The sequence below is a fragment of the Phaethon aethereus genome (assembly GCF_964289735.1).
Source record: "Phaethon aethereus genome assembly, chromosome: 1".
NCBI lineage: Eukaryota > Metazoa > Chordata > Aves > Phaethontiformes > Phaethontidae > Phaethon > Phaethon aethereus.
The window spans coordinates 216,027,297-216,054,172 of NC_138575.1; positions in this window are offsets into that span (position 1 = coordinate 216,027,297).

Consider the following 26,876-nt stretch of genomic DNA (forward strand, 5'->3'; position numbering starts at 1 on the left):
CTAGGTCTCCTTTATCACTAATCAAGAGAAACACTTCAATAGCCCAATTCATATTTCAAAGACTAGTCTAAAGGCGAACTGCATCTCAAAAGTGTTTATAGCTCTCCAATGACATAAAACTGGACAGATGAATTTCACTTTCAGCATCTCTATCCAATACTGCCGAACAAGGCACAGTTCCTAGCCTTTGTCTTCCACAACTGCGTCAGCCACAAGTTTCTTCGATAGATTTGTACAGTGCCAGGCACAACAAGGCTCCTTGCTGACGTGAAGCTTCCAGGTATCATTGTGACATGAGTTACTGAACCACGAGTCACTGTTCTACTCTTCCACTTAAGCCCTACTTCACCTGTTAGTTACATACACATGCACTTTTTAAATTTATATGATGAACGTGTTGGATTTCCTAAAAAAATTAAATCACTCTCTCCTCTTATGCTGCAGCACACCTAAGAGAAAAATAATGAAAACAATTTAGCTCACCTTCCTGGGGACTAGAAATACTTCTAAGCAATCGTATTAATCATATTTATGGGTTACTGCAAGGTGTAAATAAAGTTTTGTTTTGTGTATATCACCATAAATTCAGAATGTTTGAATTGCTCATATTTGACCTTACCATGGAATTCCCCATGTCAGGAAAGACCGGCTTTTAAGTAGCAACACCCCTGGGATATAACCCTCAAGCTATGTATATGTTATCAGAAAGACTATACTCCAATAGTGCTTTTCTTCTGGGAATAATAAATAATAAATACTGTAGAATTTGGACGTGCACACTGTTTTTAAGGTTCTGTGACACTGTCAAAATGTTGCCTGGATAAACCAGGACTTAAAACAGAATTTTAAAATAGTGTCCAGAAGAATATTAAGATTTGTTTAATTTTTTTTGCTCATAAACCTCATGAATGGCAATGACTTTAAGTAGTTAAAAGTGTATTTTGTTTATCTATAAAATTTTACCTTTAAGTAATTGCTGTCATAAAGATCAATACCAAGTTTCAGCTTAAAGAAAATTTCTATAATCAAGTTATAAATATTTTGTTCTAAGTTATGTACTGCAACACTTCTGTGATTGGGACTGCTCTAGAAACATCCTGGTGATTTCCATAAAACAAATAAAGCAATAAAGACAGCAAATATCCTATATAATGTGTGCTTAATGAGATTACTCATTGTAAATAACTCATGCAAAGCGATTCCTGATGATGATGTGAAGCAGCTATGTGGGTCAATCTGCAGATGATGGTTTTGTACAGCTTAATGTTTATCACACTTCCCCCACCAATGATTTATCACCTTACCTTAAGAGTTTCTGAGCTTGTTTTGCAATTGTGAAACTCCTCCCTTGTTTCACTGGGATCACATTGACTGAAATGGGAGGAAAGATCACACATGTCGTGAATTAAGTGTATATATTTCATTGTCAAGGGGCTACTGACATGTTAAAAAAAACCTCTCTCCCTTTTCTTCCCTACTCCTTGATTAAATAGAAGCGTAAATGCCTTCTTTTGGCCTATTTCTCTCAAAATTTGCTCCTGAGCCAGTGCCTTCCGTTAACACATACACTGGTAGCGTCTGCCTCTATCTACCCAAGCATGAAGCATTTGCTGCCCTGCTGGGATGTGCTGCGGTTTGCTGCTAAGCCAGCACTACCTTTCTCTAGCTGGAATTTTCCCCACCGAATCCATAAATCAGATTACAGGAGAAATGTCGCAAGTCTTCGCTACCTCAAGCTACAGCCAACGACAATAGGAACAACATGTTTTTCCCCAGGGAAGTCTGGGGAGAGGTGGTGCAAATGAGAAGAAAGCATCAGAGAGCTATCCAAGGGGAAGAGGGATTTACGTGGCTATTTTAAAAAGCAGCTTTGTAGCCGGCAGTTGGTGACAGACTCAGCAGTGCCGGGTACAGCCTTTTGAAACGGTAAAGAGGTGGATGGTAAACTGCCTCGAGCAGGGCAAGGAGGGGTAAAGGGGACCTTGGGATGAAGAAGATCTGCAGGAATAGCCCAGCAGAAACATGCATGGCATTCCTTTAATACCTTCTTTAAAGATTAAGCTTAGTTTTAGCACTCAAAATTTTCCATTACCATCAGCGCCGACATGAAAGCCAGAACAGAGCATTGTATTAATAGCTCAGTCTTCAAATATTTCACATTAGCCACATTCCCCACCACCCGGATTGTCTGTGGAATTTATTAGCCAACCGAGTTTTAATAGAAAAAGACTTAAAGCAGTGAGAGAGAGAGAGCGCCCTTGCAAAAGGCACTTTCTGGAGTGCAGAGCTATTTATTTGTTTTATAGAGCACATCTACACAGGAGAGGAAGGGACGTCGTAACGAGGCATAACGTGAAGTCCCAGGAGAGAGCAGAGTCTCACCAAACAGGGCCATTTATTTGTTTTGTGTTTAAAGAGAGGAAGATTGATTTCAGAAATTATTTTTCCAGACTCACAGCCTTAAAACAAGGCAGAATATGCACATTTCAATATGGGTCTGCTTAGCTCCGTTGTACAATATCATGTCAGAACATTTTTACCTAGAGCACAACCACCAGAACTAACATAGAGGTGTCTTCCAAAAGTATGAGTTTCTTTGAAACAACTCTTGTGTAGTGAGTCTGAATACAAAAACCTTGATTCGTTTGAACCAGGAATGTTTATAGGCTAAGTCCCAGCACAGGCTAAATTCAGATATTGTGCAGGGCATTACTGCATTCCTGTCCCTCCAGTGTTCCCAAGAAACTGGGAAAAGAGAAAGCAGGGTAACTTTATCCTCCATGCACTGATCTATCCCACACAAACAGAGCAGTAATATGCTGCACATGTACTCAGGGTTCAGAAAGGCGTGACCTACACCTCCTTGTGTTACAGGTATAGGTAAACCGAGGGGCAGAAAGACTGAGGGCTCGGCTGGCAGCCAAAACTTGCCCTGAATTTCCACAGAACGAAGCACCTTTGTAAAGCCGCAGCCCGTGAGCCATCGCAGCATGCACGGCTGCCGCACTTCCCCTGTGAGGACCCTCGCTCAGGTTCCCCTACCCTTAAAATCACTGTCCCCTTCTTCACACCGAGGAGACAGCTGATGCTGCACGAGGCTCCGCTTAGGGCATCTACCAAGTCCATTGCCTTTTGTGCCCACACACCCTTTACCACTCCTCCCGCTGCTTCTCAGTGGCAGATGACGCCCCAAAAGTGCATCTTTCGGCAGAAGGGGACTAGGACAGTGGGTCAAGGAGCTCTGCTGAGACTGCAGCAGGGAAAAGCAGCGGGACCCTGTTAATGCTGCGGGGTGAGAGAAGGTGAACGTTTTCTGCCAAACTCCAGAAAAGCTGTCAACGGGGACGGAAGAAAAGACAACGCCACATGCTCTTGCAACACCGGTGCAGCCTGCGATACTTCATTATCTTTGCATAATGGATCTAGCCGGCGAGCAGCCCAGCGGTAGGAAGGTTTAGCATGCTAAAGAGCAGCACAGTGAACCCCTTTTGGAGTATTCTATAATCAAACTCTACAAACCCTTCAGAAGACACGACTAAAAGTGCAAGTGCAGACAAAGCCACCCTTAGGTAATTCCCTTGATTAAAACTCTCAGACTTAAAATGGATCTAATTAAGGACATTGTGAAGGCACAGAAGGGCAGTGTTCACTGATGCCCTCTTTTGCAGATGGTGAGTTGCCAAACAGAACGGAGAATCTTAATTGCAAGAATCATCAGCAAATTCAAAAAGGACTGTAAATTAGGGACTGCAAAAGTCAGACTGTTACATAACAACACTGCTGCCAGATCTCCTGGTTCTTGCATTAGATGTGGGAAAGGCACTCCCAAGAGAGGACACAGTGCTTTTTATAGAAACTGCTGAAAAAGGAGGGAAAAACCTAGCCCAGACTCATGTCATCCTGAGCGATGCAGCCAGCAAAATTGATGAGACGTAGAAAGGATACCCTTTCTCCCATTCTACCACTTTTTTCCTTCATTATTTGACACTGTTCCCTATAGCCCTACTGAGAGGCATCCAAACACACACAGTGGTCGTCTAATGGAGTTGTCACAACTGTCCAGATCTCTGCTTGGTTGGGTTTTTTTGATCTTTCAGTCTTTCCATAGCAGGTAATATGCTTTGATGCATCACTGGAAATTTTCATTTCATTAATCAGCTTTCTGTCAAAATGCTGACATTTCACAGTTATTTTTTTTCAGATAAAAGCAAGGCAGTTAAAAAATACTTTTGCAATGAGATAACGAAAAACACTGACCACGTAGAAGTTCATTTCGGTCTGATTTAATTTTCCCCAACCGTCTGCATTATTCTCCTAAGAAAACAAATCTACCGAAGTGTGGTGAAAAATGCTTACAAATATTTGATACAAATAAGGTAGACAGAAAAATCTGTTTGACTGCATAGAAAATGGTTTGATAAAAAAGCAGGAAGTACTTGGGAGTTACAAATTATTTGTGGGGTAGTGCTGAGTGCCTTCACTCCATTCAACTCGTATAATCAAGCGAAACATAGATGGAAGCAAGCTCCAAGTAGGCAATTACCTCGAGGGCCACAAGATGTACATGCAAAAAGGAAAGCAACTGAGTGGTTGAACTGTATTCTAACAGTAACTTGGGGGTTTTTTAATAGACTTATAGAACGGTTTGGGTTGGAAGGGACCTTTCAAGGCCATCTAGTCCAACCCCCCTGCAGTGGTCAGGGACATCTTCAACTAGAGCTGGTTGCTCAGAGCCCCGTCCAACCTGACCTGGAATGGTTCCAGGGATGGGGCATCTACTACCTCTCTGGGCAACCTGGGCCAGTGGTTCACCATCCTCATCATAAAAAATTTCTTCCTCATGTACAACCTAAACCTACCTTCTTTTAGTTTAAAACCATCACCCCTTGTCCTATCACTACAGGCCCTGCTAAAAAGTCTGTCCCCATCTTTCTTACCAGCCCCCTTTAAGTCCTGGCAGGCTGCAAGAAGGTCTCCCCGGAGCCTTCTCTTCTCCAGGCTGAACAACCCCAACTCTCCCAGCCTGGCCTCACAGCAGAGCTGTTCCAGCCCTCGGAGCATTTTGGTGGCCTCCTCTGGCCCCACTCCAACAGGTCCATGTCTCTCCTGTGCCGAGGGCTCCAGAGTTGGACGCAGCACTGCAGGGGGGTCTCCCCAGAGCGGAGCAGAGGGGCAGAATCCCCTCCCTCACCCTGCTGGCCACGCGGCTTTGGGTGCAGCCCAGGAGACGGTTGGCCTTGGGGGTTGTGAGCGCACATTGCCAGCTCCTGTCCAGCTTTTCATCCACCAGGACCCCCAAGTCCTTCTCGGCAGGGCTGCTCTCCATCCCTTCATCCCCCAGCCTGTGCTGATACTGGGGGTTGCCCTGAACCAGGGGCAGGACCCTGCACATGACCTTATTGAACCTCATGAGGTTCACACAGGCCCACTGCCTCAAGCCTGTCCAGGTCCCTCTGGATGGCACCACTTCCCTCTAGCATCTCAATTGCACCACTCAGCTTGGTGTCACCTGCACATTTGCTGAGTGCATTCAATCCCACTGTCCATGCCGTTAATTAAGATAATAAATAGTATTGTTTCCACTCTAACAGTTTAAAAATAGCCGTTCTTGGAGTTATTCTGATCTTAGATCACTTCTAGTGGTAACAAAAACAACAAAGCTTGATCCTCAGTTTACCATTTTTTGTGGCAATACGGAAATGTGCAAGATAGCAGGTCTATAGATATCACCCATGCATTCACACATATTCGGTGTAACAAGAGACAAACAAAGAATACTCAAGCTAAATGCTTTTTATTTTTGATGGTTTAAGAAACAAATGTCCTAAAAAATACCCACAGCTTTTAAAGCCACTATGTGAAAAGTTAACTCTTGGTTTTAGCAGAAATCATAGAGTGCAACCGCTCCTGACTTAGTACAAATGCCAAGTCCACTTCCGTTGCTCACAGCACCACACTACCATACTGGTAAAATTCTGTTTAGCTCAGTTGTTCAATCAATACTTTTAAGTGGGTCTATTTTAATACAGACCGACAATGATATAATTATTTTTGACTTATTATAAAGACAATCAAAATCACAGGGTTTACAATTACTTGCAAGATTAGCAAGAGACCGAGGGAGAGTGAAAACTTGAATTTGTTTCTCATTCATCTACTCATAAAAGGTGACAAGTTGATAGCTGTGGTCCAATATCATGCTGTGGTCCAAAGCCAAAGAAAATGTCAACTAAAACCTGCCAACTCCTCAGCTGAGATAAATCGTCATAACTCTATTAGTCAGCCCTCTAACTTCCAGCACCCAAGGATTTGGCTCTATCTACAATGTATGTTTAGACAAGATATAAATCAATGAAGTGTCAACTTGACTGCACCTTCTTTTTTCTCTTCAAATATTACTGTGTCTTTGATAGTTAAAAGCAAATCTCACTAATTGGCAGGAGGAGGAAAGCATTTACGACAGTCATTTCCTATAAGCCCAGCAGACTGCAGTTCACTCACTGCTCATCATCCCAAAAGTTGTTGTTACCTACATTTGGCAAACGTTCCTACTTATTCATCCGTAAAGCACTTGGAATCATCAACCTCTGTTTCTTCCATGAGAACGTGGAAAAGAAAAGATGCATCTCCCCTTCCCTGTGTCACCAGCTGGGTCTGGGGAGAGCCTGGTGCTTTAAACATCAGCTGTTTCTGGCAGGTCCTACATGAGCTTATGAATGAATTCCCACAAACCGTGCCCATGACCATGCAAAACTAGCGGGCTCCCAGTCATCACGCTCAGCTGGAGCAGAGTTATAGCAATCAACAGCAACTCCACACTCCTCTTTGCTGGACACCACCACCAACCGTACCACACTTTCCACTGATCCCCATTGCTCCATGCAGAATGAATTAAATTCCCGAAGAGCCTGAACTTCTGCAGAAGTCCTGCTAAGCCACTACCCAACATTTCAACAGCTCAGGCTTCCCAAAGAGTTTGGTCTGGCCTTAGGACTCATTTCTGTTCTTTCTCAAATGCACTGAGCATGGAAATTTTACCCGACAGGGCTATTCCAAACACAGAGACTTACCGTTCAGTCTCTCAAATCTTTGTATTAAAAGGCTCAAACTTACGGTAGAGTGCTGAATGGGTATCCAGGCAGGTGTTTCAACTGAGCATTTGTGGGATGGGCATCTGCCATGGCTCTGCTGCAAATAAGTGAAAATGGCATTATACACAACACAGTATGTGCTGCAATCGCTAGGTGCAGTGGGCTCCATGCCAGATGGAGCATCCAGGAGTTTGCTGACACGTATTACACATCACAAAGTCATTTTCCACTGTCTGAAATTTTCCAGTGTCCCCTGCTGATTGCAGGGCAAAGAATCTGCTGTTTGCAAGACCAAAAAGGCCTCAACAGTTCCCCGTTAATTTTGCTTTGAAGTTCTCAGTTATGTGGGTGAACGTATCCTTCATCCACTCTGAACCCCAAGCACGTGCCATCGGGCTTTCCTCCGCACTGGAGCATTCAGAGAACAACAGCGGGGCTTTAGGTAGTAGAGATTGGCTTTTTTCTCCCCGTTTTATGACAGGCCATTTTCATTACTCCTCTTTGAACCAGTGATAGCTGCAGCTTGAACAACCCCTGGGCTATTTTCCAGGAGGAGTAAGTCTGTCCCAAATTTTTAGAGTGTGTTTCTTTGCTGAGCAGAACACTCTGCTTCCTCCCCAGATTTGCCCCTGGATGGCATGGAGCAAGTACCCAAGACTCCTGCAGTTCCCTGAAACTTTGCAGAACCAAAAGAATGAGGGATTAATTTAAAGTCTAATGTTCCACGTGGCAGTGCAAGATGTAACCATCAGGCCTTCAGGCTGATCTTCCTGTAATTCCCCTTGCATTTGCAGGGATTCAATTACATTTTAGCAAAGGTTTGGAGCCCATCAGAACAAATTGCACAGCAGATCGGGTCAGAGTCCCTGAAGAAAAGTTCAGAATAAATTCTGGTGTCTGCCACCATTACTCTCAGCATTTCACATAAGAGTCAAACTATTATTTAGGTCCTTGAATTGGAGGACTCCCGTAATCATGTGTGTTCCTGAAGCTGGAAATAATGCGGAGGAAAAAGTTTCTTTCCTTTTATTTTCATTTAAGCCAGATATGTTGCAAGCAACTACATTACACCTTTCTTTTTCCCATGCTGAGAGCAAAGGAGAGCAACCTCTGCAAGCACTAACGATTAGGCTTTGCACAATTTTCAAGTCTGACTTCAGAACATTAACTAACAAAGCACTATTAGTACTTTGTTCTTTATCTCCAAAATGTAAACAATTGTAAAGCATTGCAATATTAAATACTTTTATAAGTTAAAAAAAAAGGGAAAAACTGTGCATATCTGTTTCAGCTTTATATACCCCAAACCTTGAAAACCAGTTATCTTTTATGTTTTCAGTTATACATCTTTAAGGACTATTAAAAAAAACAGCTAGCAAGCAAGAAGCATTGTACATTTAGATGAAAGTTTATAAAGTCTTGTTCAAAAAGGTTTGAAAAAGTCAATGCTATCTTGGCAGCAATATCCTGCAGGTGTGTGTTATCTCCTGCAAGGAAGGAATGAATGCACCAGCAAACTATGTAATCCTATCAAAATAATAAAGCTATAAATGAATTTTGATCCAAAGATCGCATGAAATATTGGTAATTATTTTTTCCTTTCTTTAGCAATTGTAGGTCTTCAGCCTTTAACCCAAGCCAAGATAAAGGCAAGAAAATTAATAATTTGCTTTAGACAGGAAACATTTTTCTGATTGAAAAGCCTGATCTTACAAGCTCAAGTAACTATGTGTAACATGCTTGTCAGGAGATTCCTCAAAAAGACTCCTCATATTCTTAAAGAGGATACATCTGCAAAATAAAAGCTCCAGATCTCATAGCAGGAGGGGTTAATACTCTGTAAGTATTCCTAACTTGGAGATGCAGGGCCCAGAATTGCATGACACCAGGGTATTCAAAGGCCAGAAAGACAGAGGTAATTGGGAATTGCTCGTGGCAGCAGTTCTCCAGCATTCCCAATTTTTCAGCACAAGGGCTGGGCTGGTTGTGCGTCTGGGCTGTAGGATGACCTGCAGAGCTTGGCTTTTCACAGCTGGATATTTGAATTACTGTGCTCATAACATGACATTGCACTGGTGTTGTCTGAAAAACGTCCTAGCTCAAGGGCTAGGACTGAACACTTTTCTCCTACAGCTTTTTGGGGTTTAGGGTTGTTGGGTTTTTTTTTTAATTACAGCTGATTTCTTATTTGAATGAACACTACTTTTAATATTCTTGTGTAAAAAACAATGTTTTTCATCCCTTTCACATCTTAGACCCTCACCTAGCTGAAATAATTCTAAGTATCAGCTGCTGGTAATGCTTTTCTTCATAAAAGTGCTCAATCTTTTATTATTTTTTTAATCAGCCAGAAGCTCCAGCATCTCACACCTGGAGACACCAATTAAAAAAAAATTACCCAAAAGGTCAACACTACATAAACTATTATGCAAGCATAGGAAACACGAGTAAACTTAGGAATAAATATGTTGGGAATTATTTGCAGGTTGTAGAAGGAATTATTACTGCTAACATTTTCACCAACTTAGGAGTTTGGTGAGCATGAGGACTAAAGAACCTGGTCCACCACTACACTGTAAGTTAAAAATCTGAAAAGTGATGGAAATCCATCATTTGAAATCATTTTTCTTTAGGCAGCTTTCAGGGAGGACAGAATTACCTGTACTTTATTCTTCATGTTTACTAATATTTGTATGCAAAAATAATATGTCTTGCCTTGCTGTTTGGGAGAATATGTTCCAATAAATAGAGCGGCTGTTTCTCCACAACTTATGAATGAGTGATTTCCACAGTCTTGCTTTATTGCCTGTCTTTGAGGAGACCCAGCCTCCTGCACTAAGCTTCACCCTTGAGACAGCTCCAGTGTAGTGACAGACACAGCCATCCCGGCATAGGCTTTGTCATAGCTCCATGCAATCAGAGACTTCAAAATATGCAATAAGATCTTCAGCTTGTGTAATTTTTGTATAAAGAGACCTTGGGACACAAAAGAATAAACCCATTCTCATTGCTGAATTCAGCATCAGTCACAGCTTGCTTTCTGGGTTGATGCGTTAAATCCTCGATAAATTGCATAGCAATAATACAGTCAGGAAGCAATGAAGCAATGACCAAAGCCAGATAGAGATGTTGACCTCTACTCAGAGGCAGTGTAATTCCTTCTCTGGAGGCACTGCTACATGTAAAACCAAACCAAACCAAACCAGTTTATCAAGTGTCCAGGAATGCAGACCCCATAGGTAACCAGGAGACAGAAAGCACAAACTTCAGGAGACAAAACCAAGGCTGCAAGCCCTTCAGAGTCTCTGTGCCCGACATCCACCTTCCTAGCATGCAACCTTTAAGCAAGCTTCTTTCCTCCTTTTCTCAGTCAGATGTTGAAATAACAGACTGCTATTAGCACTGCTTAGAAACATCGGTATGATGTATCTGCAGAAATGTTAATTTAATGTTGAATGGTAGCATCAGTGCCCACTGCAATATTGCAGCAGGAAATGCTGCACGTTGAATATTGAATCGGAAGGTGAGACTTTTGTGGCACTGCACAAGAGAGGTTTCAGGTGACAGAGATGCAGTTGCACATCAGCAAGCTCTGGGTAGGATTTCAAGGAAGAATTCTTTGTGTTGTGTGATCAACCATAGTGACTTGCTAAGGATGTTTGGAGGACTTTAAGAGCGAGTACATATAGCTTACTGCCACTTTCTCATAGGCGGGGAGAGATTATATATATATATATATAATTAATACCAAATTTTGATGGCCAAATATTGCCTAATGTGACTGTGGCCAAAGCCACATTTGGAGGCGGATCTTAGTTCTGCAGGAAGATGTGACAAAATACAGAGAGGACCTTTAGGAATATTTTATCTGCTAAAGGTTCAGGGCTCACTGAACTGCAGTACTCTTTATGATCTGGCTTAATATTCTTTCTCAGAGAAGATATTGGTGATTGGAGTCAAAAGCAGTCACAGGTGAGATTCTGTTTGTATCCACTAGAATGGCCAAGAATATGACTTGCAAATTATATACAAGTCCTTGAGTGAGCTCTTCAGTAGCAAAAGAGTTGGCTGAAGTCAAACCCAGTGGAACATGCTTATCTACTGCTACACATCCTTGCAAATTGTCTTCTCTAATGGCGATGATTCTCTGGAGAAATGAAAATTGTACATTGGGGTAATATATAGTCATATACTAATAATTAGTAAATCAATAACTGACCTAATAATTGACTCATAAATAACCATCCCCTTCCCCTTGACTGCACACGTCCTCTCATTTTTCAGAACTCTTGCATCAGGTGAAGTGAGACAGAAGGAAATTTGCCTGGTAGTAGCAAACAGATTAAAACACAAAAGAAATGCATGTTTACGTTGAGGCTGCATGCCAGGAGACCCATCTTTTCTGCTTTTAGTGGCCTCTTGGACATTGCAAAGAACCCTTTTGGTCAGCTCCAGCTATGTGAAATGCACAAAAATGCAGCTTACCTTGGCACTAGGAAATTATCTTCCCACCTCCACCCAGCCCCTCTGAGTATAAGAGAAGGGACCTGCTAAGGATGTATAGCTCTGCTTTCATTAAGCAGCACTATCTTTAACTGAGCCAGAATCAGACTCTCTTGTTTTCTTTTACTTGCTCAGCATCTTCCACCTTTCCTTACATCTGCAGCTCTCCACTGCTGTGCAGTAGTATTAAGCTCTAACCGTATCTGCCTGAGCAGTTAACTGAACATTTTCTTTTCTCAGTTTATAGAACTGTTCATAGATTCATGAAACAAATCACCCTTCTCCTTTCATAGTTAAAACCAATCTCAATAAAGACATCTCCCTAAGATCATCAAATTATAATCTAATGAAATCTATTGAAAATTTCAGTTGCACTAAACAAGGTCAATGCTCGGAAGAAACGAAATGTCACTCAGAAATGGAGATCAAAGTAATTCCCTTCTATTCCTGCTGCTGCCATAGAGACCAAGAGAGTGGGAAGAGGGGGAAGAAGAGATTTAACAGACTTAATTCTTCCTGAAATTTATAATTAACTACAAGGGAAAAGGGACAATTACCATATTTCTAAAGAATAAAGGAGAAAAAAGTTGAGCTTTTGACAAGATATAATTACAAGACATTACATATGCAGTGCACATTGGTTTGTTCTGTGTAATTTTCTTGAGACTCCCCCCAAAAAATTATTTTTTTTTCTAGAAAAGACAACACGTGTCTCATCAGTTTACATTCATAATGCTTGAAATCCAAAAGCTAGAGGCTTACAATAATTGTTCCAAAATTTAACATTGGTAAATAAAGATTTGAAATAAATACTCAGATACACTCCCCATCTGTCAGGCATCTATGAGATGTTCTCCAGCTAAGATAAATGGTAATCAATGAAAAGGATCTTCCTGCTCTTCTAAGACTGCGAAGTTTAGCCAGCAGCCAACCCATAGTCATCAAAGCTGTCCTCAAGTACCACTTCAGAATAGAGTTTACTAAATTGCATGTAAATTGCATGGATTCAGCACTATTGCACTTTTAGGGTCTGGCAGGAAAACACCACAGTTTGAAGTGCTCATCAGCACCTAATAATGACTGTAGAAAAAGATTTTGATTTTAGCTAAATGTGAATCTCGGGGGGGAAAATCATTATGTTTCCTTTGTTTCGTGTTTGTTAAAGCCAAGAAATTCAGCACAAAAAACATAGCTACTCAGTTTAATACTTCAAACTGCAATGATTCAAAGCCTGAAGTCTTGCAAAGAAAAAACAACAAATGTTGCCCAGATCTATTTAGCACTATTAACAATATGTGGGCACATAGCAATGTGGAAATTTCATATCCAACTAAATTTAAATCAGATCCTCATGTAGTGTAGCTCTCTACAGCTCTGCCGGTTTTGGTAAGATTATACCAGTCTACAACACCTGAAGCACTGGTATAAAACCTCAGTATTTACACCTAGCTTTATTATTTCCTAATCTGGGGACTGACCTTACAGCCTCTCAGACTCATAAAACTAATCTTGTAGGAAGCCCCACAAAATAAAATGAATCTCATTCTCTAAGTATACACCTTTTTAAAACTTCATATTGACTTTTTTCAGATTATCATAATATAATTGGGGAGAAGGGGGGGAAACAGGCCTATTTTCTTTAGTAAGACCTATTACAAAAGCACTTTGGCATAAACAAATATTTTACCTATTAGCTATTTGCATTGGCATTAGGTCACCATAATCATTAATCCAACTTAGCCTCACGGTGGATTCACCTCTGCAAAGTGAGACCAACAACTGGCATATAGTGTGTGGACCTGCTCGCCACCTCCAGCAGATGACCTGATCTGATTTACCATTTTGCCCTTCTGAGAGCATCTTGGGACTGTTTTTTCTGCTGCTCTAAATTAGAGGCTGGAACAGTGAGATCACTTGGTGCCACCTCCACATTTTCCCATTCTTCAGCCAAGTTCTAAAAACACCCTTTAAATCAACTGGGTTGGCACTGGAGTCAGTTGTGTCAGCCAAACATTAAATGAGGGTTACTCCCTCACTTGGGCACTCCACAGTATCCCGCTGAGACACAAGACCTGCCCCTACCTTTCCCAAGCATGGCACACTATCAGCAGGGATTTATAAACATATACCTAAGGTAGAGTGGTAGTTTCAAGATCAGCTACCCCAGCCTATACTGATTTTGGCTGGGATAGAGTTAATTTTTCTTCACAGTAGCTGGTATGGGGCTGTGTTTTGGATCTGTGCTAAAAACAGTGTTGATAATATAGAGATGTTTTAGTTGTTGCTGAGCAGTGCTGACGCACAGTCAAGGCCTGTTCTGCTTCTCACCCCACCCCACCAGTGAGGAGGCTGGGGGTGTACGGGGAGCTGGGGGGGACACAGCCACGACAGCTGACCCAGGCTGGCCAAAGGGATATGCTATACCATATGACATCACGCTCAGTATATAGAGCTGGGGGAAGAAGAAGGAAGTGGGAGACATTCAGAGTGATGGCATCTGTCTTCCCAAGAAACCATTACGCGTGATGCAGCCCTGCTTCCCTGGAGATGGCTGAACCACTGCCTGCTCGTGGGGAGTGGGGAATGGATTCCTTGGTTTGCTTTGCTTGTGTGCGCGGCTTTTGCTTTCCCTGTTAAACTGTCTTTATCTCAAACCATGAGTTTTCTCACTTCTACTCTTCCGATTCTCTCCCCTTCCCAGCCAGGGTCAGTGAGAGAGCGGCTGCGTGGGGCTTAGTTGCCGGCTGGGGCTAAACCACGACACAGGCACAGCATTTCCTCACGCAGGTTTACAGCGATGCTACTGAGAAGGATGAGCTCTGAATTTTGCCTTGTCTTCCATGTTGGGACTATGGGAAAAGGAAAGCTAATGTTGACAAAAAGACAAGTTACATATTTTATAGCTCTTCTCTGTTTTAGTCTCATGTTGTGAAGTGGGGTGATGAGTCTGTGGAGTGGGAGAGACCTACAAGAGAGTCATACCATACCCAGGGTCTAAACCAGATGATGGTCCTGTGCTTGGCTGCAGTGGCTTCTTATTTTCCAAAAACATTGCACATATTGAGACTTCTGCTCACACATCTGTCAGTTTTGCCCTAAGTGCATATATTGGTGTCCCCTGTTCCAAATATACTGCCGGATGAGCAGAAGAAAATAGGATAGACAGATGTTGCTGGCTCTTGGCAACCTCGTCAGTCACAATTGTACATGTTCAACCTTGGTATGGGTTGACAACACAAACAAGCATATTGCTCTGCTTCCCAGCACCATTACAAAACAGTTTTTTCCTTCCATCTTTATTTCATTCTTTTAAACACTTGAACTAAATCCTTAGAAAAGGTGCTGGATGGAGGACAGCCGTGAAAAGAGGCGTATTGTTAATTTACTAAACTAGACTAACACAGAATTTTAAAAGAACCTAAAAAACTAAAAACAAACCCCCAAACATCTTCAGTAGTGGAATGAATTGAGTCTTTCATTCTTTAAAAAAAAAAAAAAAAAAAAACAAGATCTTTTTTCCATTCACATGAATAATCACATTTTCATTTAATTGTCTGGTCCCACAGAGGTCAGTGAAACTTGAATTAAACACGAAAGCTGTGTAGTAAGCAATCTGGCTTAAACCACTACAGAGTGAGGTGGAAGCTGGCAACAAAAATCTCTAAGAAGGAGTAATGGTTGCAGGATTTTCAACATTTTGATGATGGAAATTTATTTTTGTAGCTAACAAAACCAACAAGTTCAAGCTGAGCATTCTACCTTGGTCTGCAGGTGGCCAGTTCTCTGGTTTACAAGCTGGAGGACAGAACTCTGGGTCACGGGGATGCTACTGCTGCCCACTGCTCAGTGCTGTAAGCTCAGGAGTTGGGCAACAAACAGCAAGTGGTTTAGGTTTTGTGAATAAATTGGGATAACTTTATTTGATGTGTAGTCCTGAGTCATTACTGTACATCTTTGCAAGCCCTTCTCAAAACAGAAGCTTTCAGGTGATAATATCTGGGATTGTAAGCAAGCCAGAAAAAACAGCTCCAAAACAAAACACGAGGTGACACCAGTGGCAACGAACATTGACAGTTCTTAGTGCCATTACTAATGTTAAGGCTAATAAAATGTTAGACAAGAGTGCCAAGGACATTTTAAAATCTTTCTCCTAGGAAAAGGTCTTTAGCAAGCCCTGCTTGCGACAGAGGACTGGATGGTCACTTTTGTGGTATTCATCAATTCTCTTCTTTTGGTGCTGTGACTACCAGCCACAAGTATCAAAAAGTCTGAATCTGACACCTTGAAATCATGAGACTTAAAAAATAAAAAGAGATTTTGATTTCCCTTCATTTTCTTTTTTTTTTCCAGTGAGAACTGATCATCTTTTCCAAGCCACCTGAAATCAAGAACTGGGGTTTCAGTGAAGCAGCCCCTGTCATGGTGAATCTTGTTAGGCAACTCAGAGCTATCTATTTTCTTTTTCATCATCAGCAGCTACTGTTGTATTCATAATTCTGTAAAAGGCAGAAGGATGGAAGGGGAGCTGATAGCCAGGGGAGAGGACAGCATGTTGCCTCTGAGTGTTGGGAGGCACAGTGGGAATGTTCTTCCTTTTCAAAAACTCCTGGTGCTCCCACTGGGATGGAGTCTTGACCTAAGCTTTTATTTATACTGAACTCTTCCTAATGGTAAAATAATGCCACAAATTAACATGCTTTATGCAACAGTAAGAGAAGCTATGCTGGGAACACGATCAATTAAAATAAACTAGGAGACCATAAGAAGTCCTCCTTGACTGATTCAGCATTTCCTAAGTCCTGGGCTCAGACATGCATGAAAACATGAAGGACATAAAAAAGAAGAGGAATAATCTGTACAAGTTAACACCTTAAATGTATCTTAAAATTATCTTACATTTTTGCTGAAAAAATAATGTCAGTAGGATTTAAGATTTGTCAAGATACATCAGAAATTAATTTTATTAGATGGTGTCTTTCACCATATAGCGTTCAAAGCAGGGTCTTTAGACCCATTGTAAATAATCTGCAAAGGCATATTCACTCCACCACAACATTTATCTAATCTTCTATAGACTGGAAATACTGCAAATTCCAGACTAAATTTAATGACCATGGATTAAAAATGTCAATTTTTTAAACAGTATTCATCTTTTGCAGTTTAAATAACATTCATGTTTTACTCCTTTTTTATTATTTATAAGATCTGAATAATAAAACTGATGTATTTACTCCCTCTTAACATTAAGATCCACTTTTTCAAGAACAAGAATAACAATTATTTGCACAAATCAGACAAATGGATATTCAAATAAGGACAATTACCAGATCTGAGGCCAAAATGACCATACTGTTGCTCTGTAGAATTCATACTTACTGAAGTGAATTTTCAAAAAATCTCAAATGTTCTGAAAAAGGTCTGCTCTTATTATATTGGTGAAAACTGGCATAAAGAGATGCCATAAAAATTTTGTTTAAAGGAAATAGAGTTACTCCAACGACTAATAAAGCAAGTAAGAGCAGATTATGGATCAATATAATATAACTGGTGCAGCTATTTAAATATGGCACCAAAACAAGATGAGGAAATCAACTATAAGTTATTTGGCTTCAAGCCTCTGCAATATGAAAGTGTTCTGAAATGAGATTTTTTCCATTATTCAGCTCAATTACATATGTTAATATGGTGTTCCCACACGCATCCAAGTAGCAGGTCACCTACAACTCACAATCCTATCTCATTCCAACGTCAAAGTTGGCAGCAAAGACCGAATATCTGGAATTGACTATCTGGAGTTGAATATCTGAGGCTCGTATGCTTGACTTTCAGATCATTTCAGCCATTTAGCGACGGATCCAAAAAGCAGAAGGGATGACAGGAGAAATATTGTGTGTCGATGGAGCTGGGAGGCCTGCTCAGAGCAGCAGCAGTAGCGAGGTGATGGCGAGTCTACATTTGTCATTGCCCAGAAGGCCCTGGGAAAACCTTAGTGGAAACATTCATCATCCATTCATAAAAGAAATAAAGCGGTGTCTCCTGATATATAAAAAAAGGCACTGGGCCACGTTCTTCTCCCAGTTATACCATCTTAGAAGTAGACTCATTCCGCTGTCCCAAATCCAGTTACTACACACCTCCTTGCCAAAATTTCAAGGCCAAGGACGGTTGCAATTGCTGGTCCCCACCGCACCACCAGACACCCAGAAGTGGAGCTAATCACAGTCGTCTTTTCAACCCTCCTGCTTGTTCTCTGTTGGAAAGCAATGACAGGGAGTGGCAACGGGATGCTTAGCGTGGTCCTGCACCCACTCTCGTTTCGGCGGTGCCGCACCGGCGCTACCGAACGCTTTTCACCGGTGTTGCCCTAACAGGTGCCCGCATGCCCCTCCGCTCTGCTCCAGAACAGGTTGAGGATGTAGTCTCAGACCCAGACGTGGTTTGTGGGAACCAGAAGGACCTGGTCACCTCCCAGTCTTTCCCCATATGGCTTTCTCCACCGGCAAGATGGGAACGACAGCTCGCATCTGCTTCCACAGCCCCACCGCACACCCCGCTCTCCGGGGCAGCCACCCACCACCCCTCGCTGCTGCCCATGGGTGCCCGAGGTGTCTCCTCCTGCCCTTCTCAGCATCACAGGTGGGGGAGGTCCCCATTTTGCATGGCTGTGACACAAAACATGACAGCAACGATGACGGCAGCGCTAACTGCTGGTTTGCCTTATCATTTACACAGCCATCAGGTGTCCTGGCTGCCCCAGGCATTTTGCAAGTCCTATGGAAATGATGAAGTTCACCAAAAATAAAGCAGAACAGGGAGAAAATGTGCTGAACCCCAATATCTGGACTTCCCCTGGTAACTGCTCCTTGTACATACTATCACCATGTGCACCAGCGGTTACAGACACGCAGCGAGCCGCCTGCCCTGTAGGGAGGGGAGGCAGGGAGTTCCCCGATCATCCCCCTGTCATTTAACATTAAGTTAGTTTGTTAAGTTTGAGGACATCTCAAAGAACTGTTCAGCTTATTCCTACCCTAGATCTTTAAGTCAGGAAACGTCCTTAACCTTAAAGTCCTAAACTCCCTAGCCTGCCGCTGTCTCGTGCAGAAAAAATTGTTTACGTGCACGTTTGGAAGGGATTATTTAGAAGGACCATTCCCAAACAGTCAGGTTATATCTAACAAGAGTATAAGAGTGCTGAAGTGGGACCAAGGCATTTTTGTTTTCCAGGCCTAGAGATGCAAAGTAAGCTGGTTTTCCCCCCAAAAAGCCACAATAAGCCACAAGAAACTTGCATCTCTCCAATCAGAAACATCATGACTATCTAAACTACATCTGATTGGCCTCTTTAAAATCCTAGGACCCATATAATGCCCCCCTTTTTTTTTTTTATTATTCTTCAGTTTACAGAATAAACTGATAAGCTGAGAAAATATGTGCATTATACTATGTATTCTGAAAGTGCTCTAGTAGCTAGAGATATTAATAGACACAAGCACAGGCTAAGATAAAATATGAAATAATTTTCCTTTTTCTAGTAAAAATAAGTAAATTACATATCATTTAGGAAGTGATATAGAAACAAAATACATAATCTACAGAAAAAGAGAACGAAATGCTCGCTGAAGAAAAGCCTATTTATCACTTTATCTTGCAACCTGACACAGTACATGCTCAATCTATTTAATTACAGGAACAGAAAAATAGCAGAGAAATATGTACACATAACAGCAACGTTTCCAGTCCTACCTTGGTCGTGACAATGCACAGACAATCCATTCTGCAAATCTCCACAGGAGTGTATGGAAATCATAAAAACAAATCAGCAAGGGTGAGGAGAGGCTTTTGAACAGCATGAACAGAACCGGAGGCTTGAATCTGCACAGCCTGCTTTTCCAAGTGGGGCCCTCATAAGAAACTCGAGTCCTCCTCCACAATGCTAAAGGCAGTCATGATGCTCACAGGGATCAGAAAACACACTAGAAATCGTCTCAAGCAAAACTTCCAGGTGGCTTATCAGGCTTGATTGCTGCATTGTTCAATCTGTGATCAGAATATTCTGTTGAACGGTATGCAGCCTTCTAAACGGGAAGATGAGAACCACAACAAGCACAAAAGAGCAAAAGCATCACATTTCAGCCCTGGCTCTGGTTTCACAATTCTGATCTGCTGTTTCAGTATACCCATAAGATTCCCTTTGCCAAGTCTCTCGCTCTCGCTCTCAATCTCTCTCCCTCTCGCTCTCTCCTTCCCTGTCTTTTTTTTTTTTCCTCCCCCCTCTCGCTCGCTCTCTCCCTCCTCTTTTCTCCTAACTCCGAGCAAGCACAACGCACACAACTATCGGGCCCATCGATCACCGCGCTGTCACTTCTCTGCCAAAACAACCGCCTTGGGTTGTACGGGTTTTATTAAGAGCGCGATTCCCGCAAACGCGTGTTGCTTGAAGCGCGTGAGTGAAGCACGAAGGTGTGCTCGAGAGCTCATGCGTCACATCTACAATCACTCAGAATTACTAGGTCAGAGTCGGATGCAGGAAGTGAATATAAATAACAGCTGGATAAGGCGAACTTTCAGAAAGTAGAACAGAAAATAATCGGTCGGGGCAAAAAAAGGGAATTGCAAATTTTCGCATGCACACAGGTCCGTGAAGCGCAACAGTGATATAATTATAGTTTACCATCCACGGAAGAAAAACCACCACATTATATACATTATTCAACGCTTAAAAGGGGCACCTTTTTTTTTTCCCCACTTAGGAAAAATACATCAAAGTGTTAATCAAAAGAAAGCACCCCAAACAGCAGAGCTTAAAAACTCCTTAAGTTCTCTGCTAAACTTTTTCTGCATCTTTGACAGATCTGCAGACTTCATCGATTTATCTCATGGTCTGTATGCTTTGCTCAGAGTTTTATAGACTGTTTAGCCCCCAAAGCCCTACCTTTCTTGCAGTGATGCTGGTGCAGAGCTTGCCTTTCAGGTGTCTTACATGAATCATTCTGAGTTAGAAAGCTCGCTGTCAGCTCTTAAAGTCTTCCCTCTCTTACAGATAGAGGAAGAGAGAGAGAGAGAGAAGAAAGAGGGAGGGAGAAAGAGACACAGAAGGGGAAAGATATGTAAAATGAAAGCTCTGGCCAAAGAGAGAGGAAAATCAATGCTCCTATTCACTGGAAAAAAAAATACAGCCAACTGGACTGTTGACAGCAACAAGAGGAAACGTCTAGACACCCATACATTACAATTCACCTTTTCAACACACTGGACAGCACAAGTCCCCCTGGGTGCTTTGCTGAGGATCTCTCATTCTCACTCAGAGCTAAAATATGTTTTCAATAAAATAAGCCTTTCCAAGAAAATAAAAAGATATTTAAGAGTCATCTCTCTTCCATAAATTACTCAGGTTATAACCCTAATATTCTTGTGATTGCTAAAGCAGCAAGAGGCTCAGTAAATGACACACATTATTTTGCCAAAATGAGGTCACTGCTACCAAAGTTACAAAATCCATAGTGAATCAGATATGTGGTCAGAGAGCAACCAACCCTCCCCCAGCTATTAAAGTCTTGGTGGATGTAGCATCTTAAAGAGAAAGTCTCCAGAGCACTTACGACTATGTCTAAAACTTTAACTCACTCTGAGCAACCACATGTGTACAAAATAAACTCGATTTGTGTTTACAGGCTGCACTGGAACCTGCATGTTTTCTCCCTTCTGAGGTTTAGTCCAGTAGCCAAACAGTCAGACAAGTTTATTAATCTATAGATTATATGAAATAGGGAACTTTTCAAACATCCTTGAAGTAAGAACCAGTTAACTATCTACTCAGGAACAAATTAACACATTAAGATGGTCTAACCTAAGCCACGCTCGTGTTCGAAGCTCTAGGGTAAAAGGGAACTCAATCGACTCTACAATCAGAACATAATTTTAACACTTCGATGTAAAGCATCCAGCACAGTTTGTTCTCTTCCAATTGGTAGATTCAAGCTGATCCGGTAAGGTGTGAAATATTTCCATACATATAATTACCTAATGACTTGGCTGTAAAATTTCATATCATACTTGAAACCGGCATATGGGGATACATTTTGAAACTGGTCCCCAAGTGCATGGTCTGTAAATGCTTGTACTTGCAAGTAACTCTACTTCTGTGAGCTGGTCCCAGTGAATTCATGATTCTATTTACAGTTTATATGAAAAAATGGAGGATTTGAACACTTTGAGGCTGTTTATGTGAACAATGTGACTCGTGCATGTGTGTCTGGGAAAATCAGGCTCCATCAGTGTGCCTAAAAGCTTCCTCCTGTACTCCTCCAATTTTTGAGTGTCACCTCCTTCCATAAAATGCACCAATGAGCATTTAACAGCACGGGACTTGCGCATGTGCTACCCAGGCTCAGTGCATCGTTGCGCACCATGGTCTCCAAAATACTGCCACTTACTTTTTACTCTCAGAATCTCCTGTAGCCCCAGACAGAAGAGACAGATGCTTCTGGGGACACGGACCCCAGCTCCATCCTTCCAGGGGCTCATTGAGGTTGCCAGGGCTCCTGGTCATAGATTCTCACACACATCTATCAATGACTCGACGAAGTCAGGGCTGCAGTATGGGAACAGATGACTTGTCAATGGGTTTCCATTGTTTCTCTCAAGGACGCAGTTCCTCATTTTCATTAACTCCCCATCCCAAACCCCCAAAAAAGAGACTGAGCTGCTTCATTTTCTTCCTCCAGCTAGGTACTTTTTCCATTCTTTTTTTTTTCTCCCCGAGTATAAGATTTTCAAATCCTTGGCACTGCTTTACCCTTCATTAGCAACATCTCCTTCTGCTCTAATTTCTGCAGGTCATATTGCTGCTTAGTTCTATTTTTTTCCTCTGCTCTTCCAGCCTTGGTATTATCTGTACATATGATCGTGATTGATATCTACTATAGAAAGACTTGACCCAAAAACCAAACAAATTGAGAAGCAGCCATCTGGGGTGAAAAGAGATGGTTTATAGTTGCTTGTAGTTGATTTAGATGGTCAAAAATAACCTCTGTGATGAGCTCTGACTCTTGGGAAGCCTTAATACAGGAATAACAACTATTTCCCACTGTGATGCCAGTGGCTCTGTGGACCACCATGTGAAAACCACTGACGCAGATGACTGCTTCCTTCTCCCCTAATTTTACCAGGGTATCTTTAAGTCACACAAAACCAAACAATATGAGGGGAGTGGGTGAAATATGATGGTCTGTATAATGCAGTAGTTTAGACTGGACACTTTAATGCTCCTTTCTGGCGTTAAAATCTTCACTGTATCCAGGTACTTCCACTTGGATAACCAAAGCGTAGGGTTTAATTAGGCAGTTATATTTAGAACCAGAGCCTGTAACATCCAGCTGAACTGAATATTTGTAAAAGCAAGCTTCTGTAAAACCTAAAACCAATAGAAAGGATTGTCTGGGTTTTTTTAAATCTTTCATGACACACCTTTTAAAACATTTCTTAAATTCTTTTGAAACCCAAACATTATAGAACAAAAATTGCAAAGAGAAAATGATTCTTTAAAAAAAGGCAAAACTGGCTTCATTATTATCTCTAATTCAAACAGTAGAAATTAACAAAAACAAGAGTACTAGATCTCCAAGTTTTGGAGTAGACACTAAGAAAGGAGACATCTACCAGACTGTGAACAACAGCATCAGTAATGTCAGCGTCTTGCAAAATTTATCCAGTGACTATTTAGAGCTCTATGCACCTACACAGAGAACACATAAACACACACATCCTCTTACAAATGTGGAGAAAGATTTATTTACTCCTAATGCATGTTAAATTGTGTGCTCTGGAGTACTTGTTGATGGTATTAAATTGCCAGTCTTTCACATGGGGTTATATTCTCTTTCTTCCTTTCAGGTCCTATACTGCACCCAAACAAACTATGAATAAATACTTTCCTGATTATGTCTCTTCCAAGAAGGTAACTGATGTAGTCAGGAACTTATGTTTTTAGGGTCAGAGCTCATTTATACCACTTGAGCCCAGTTCCAGCTAGGTTGCTGTGCATCACAATGGGTCCGTCAGTAAGGTAACACCGGGATACAAGTTGTCTGAGCAATTATATGCTAGAAGGGAAAATCTCATGAGATAGCATCCTTATTAGTACTACAATAAAAACCAAAAATGAGACACTACTAATCCTGCAGATCCTGTATACGTAATTAGGAGCTATATTACAGATGAAATGTCAGAATAAACCCTGCTTCAGCCAGGAAGAGAAGTTAATATAAATTTCAGAAGGCGTGAAGTTCTGTATACCTTAGTCACTAAGAATTTTAATGCAGTTCCCAGGCCGAACCAGAAGCCCATGAGTGCTGGTGTTGACTTAAAGATCAACAAATTAGCAATTCTGCCCCTCCTGACTGCAGCAACCCTTACAGCAGCAGCCCTGCAACTGGCCTCAGGCCCATAAGAGTCTCAAACAGAGCTAGAAGAAGAGTCATTCCTTTCTCCCATGCACGGCAAATTTCATTGCTGTTTACCACAATCAATGTTGGAGTCCTGACCAATTTCTCTGGCTGGTAGCTTTCTAAACAAAAAGAAAAAGACAATTTTCTTTTCCATAGGGTAGGTAGATGTAAAATGAGCATGGGGAGAAGCGAAGGCTCAACAGGCAGCTCCAATCCCTCATCACAAGGACTCCACACCCAAGTGGCTACAGTGGACCCAGGCTTAATAGCCACAGAAATAAAAAGGTTTTTTTCTGCTGCACGGGGGTGGAGGGGATCCCCTCCCTTCTTGCCCCAAGCATGTGCCCAGTTTGCTACCCTTTTATTCAGTACATGAAGGCTCACACTACTTTAGCCAAACACCACCCCAGTGCTCAAGAGCAAGAAAAAAGCTTTTTTAAATTATTTTAATAGACAACATGCACTTCGCAGGCTCTGTTTGCTTAGGGCCTGATTGTAATACCCGGGCTTTGGCTGCTGCACCTGGTGATGCGTAAAGTCATTTGCCTCCAAGGGTGCTCAGTGGGGCAGCAGGGTGGTTGCCTCCCTGTCAGTGTAATCAAAGGATCACAGGATAAAGTGACAATGGAAAGGACCTGAGGAGGTCTTCACTACAACCTCCTCTTCAAAGTAGGTTCAGTAGTGAGGTCTGATCAGATTATTCAGGCTATCATCCAGTCTGATCTTGAAAATCTCCAAAGGTGGAGACTGTGCAACCTCTCTTATAGTCTATTTCCCACAAACTCACCAGCTTAGGGGCCTATGAGAAGGCAGTGAGGCAAGCTGGGAACAGACTATGATTTGTAGGGTCACTAGACTAGAGAACTAGACTTCTGTAAGGCCTTTGACACAGCCCCCCACAACATCCTTCTCTCTACATTGGAGAGATATGGATGTGATGGGTGGACTGCTGAGTGGATGAGGAATTGGTTGGATGGTCACATCCAGAGGGTAGTAGTCAATGGCTCCATGTCCAAATGGAGATCAGTGACGAGTGGTGTCCCTCAGGAGAGTACTCTTTAATATCTTCATCAATGACACGGACAGTGGGATCGAGTGGACCCTCAGCAAGTTTGCAGGTGACACCAAGCTGAGTGGTGCAATTGAGATGCTAGAGGGAAGTGATGCCATCCAGAGTGACCTGCACAGTGGGCCTGTGTGAACCTCATAAAATTCAACAAGGTCAAGGACAAGGTCCTGCACCAGGGTTGGGACAACCCCCGGTATCAATCCAAGCTGAGGGAGGAAGGGATGGACAGCAGCCGTGCCAAGAAGGACTTGTGGTTTCTGGTGGGTGAAAAGCTGGACATGAGCAGGCAATGTGTGCTCACAGCCCAGAAGGCCAACCGCATCCTGGGCTGCACCCAAAGCCGCGTGGCCAGCAGGGCAAGGGAGGAGATTCTGCCCCTTGAGTCCACTCTGGGGAGATCCCCCCTGCAGTGCTGCGTCCAGCTCTGGAGCCCTCGGCACAGGAGAGACATGGACTTGTTGGAGTGGGGCCAGAGGAGGCCACCAAAATGCTCCGAGGGCTGGAACAGCTCTGCTGGGAGGCCAGGCTGGGCGAGTTGGGGTTGTTCAGCCTGGAGAAGAGAAGGTTCCGGGGAGACCTTCTTGCAGCCTGCCAGGACTTAAAGGGGGCTGGTAAGAAAGAGGGGGACAGACTTTCCAGCAAAGGCCTGCTCAAAGAGGGTAGATTTAGACTAGATCTAAGGCAGAAATTTTTCACAATGAGGGTGGTGAACCACTGGCCCAGGTTGCCCAGAGAGGTGGGAGATGCCCCATCCCTGGAAGCATTCCAGGTCAGGTTGGACGGGGCTCTGAGCAACCTGCTCTAGTTGAAGATGTCCCTGACCACTGCAGGGGGGTTGGACTAGATGGCCTTGAAAGGTGCCTTCCAACCTGAAGATTCTATGATTCTATGTTTCTATGTATGTATTATTTCCCATACAAAGCCATAATTGTTTTCTCTTGCTTCCCACAAATCCTTTATTCAAAATGAAACAGAAGTGCTTCAGGTACAAATGCTCTTCTGGCTTTGTGTGGGCTGGGATGCTCTGCAATAGAAAAACACGGTACTCAAGGGCAGTATGTCCTGAAGTGGCTCTCAGATCTTGAGATCAGCTGTGAATGAAGAGTTCATTTGAATTCTTGTGCATTCTGCCTGGGGAAGTAACTCTAACAACCAATTGATCATCAGCGACTGAAAAGCTCTGGTGCATATGCTTAAACATGTCGCCAGTCCTAAATAGCGATGTGTCACTGTCATAGCAGTGTGCCACTGACACACAAGCACCGTCACTTGAATGAGAAATCAGACAAAATGACTCTTTAAATTAACTGACACACTAAACCAGAAGTTCTAGGAAATGAAAGCAAAACATCTGCTAGAAAATACCCCTCACAGATCTCAACGTCTTAGAGTTTGGCAATGGAATTGCCCATTTTTGGAGTTTACTCTCATGTATGCTTTAAGCTGGGGAGCTACAAAGAGCATGGTAACGGAGTATGTAGAATTGCTGATGCAGAAACACTGAGTCCAGGGGTTCGCAGTATTATGACTAAGTAGGGAAGATGGTACATTGTTCAATTGGGCATTCCTACTGGAAATGAGGTTGTGAAAATGGGCTGAGATCCACTGCATCCCATGACTTCTACAACGTCCTCACGGACACAATGTATTTAGGGTACATATCAAGTTTTTGATAATTCCGTGCTTTGGGAAAATAATTTCCTCCATAAATATAGGGGTAAATTTCAATGAGCATACATGGTTTTGTATTTCAGCTCTCAAATA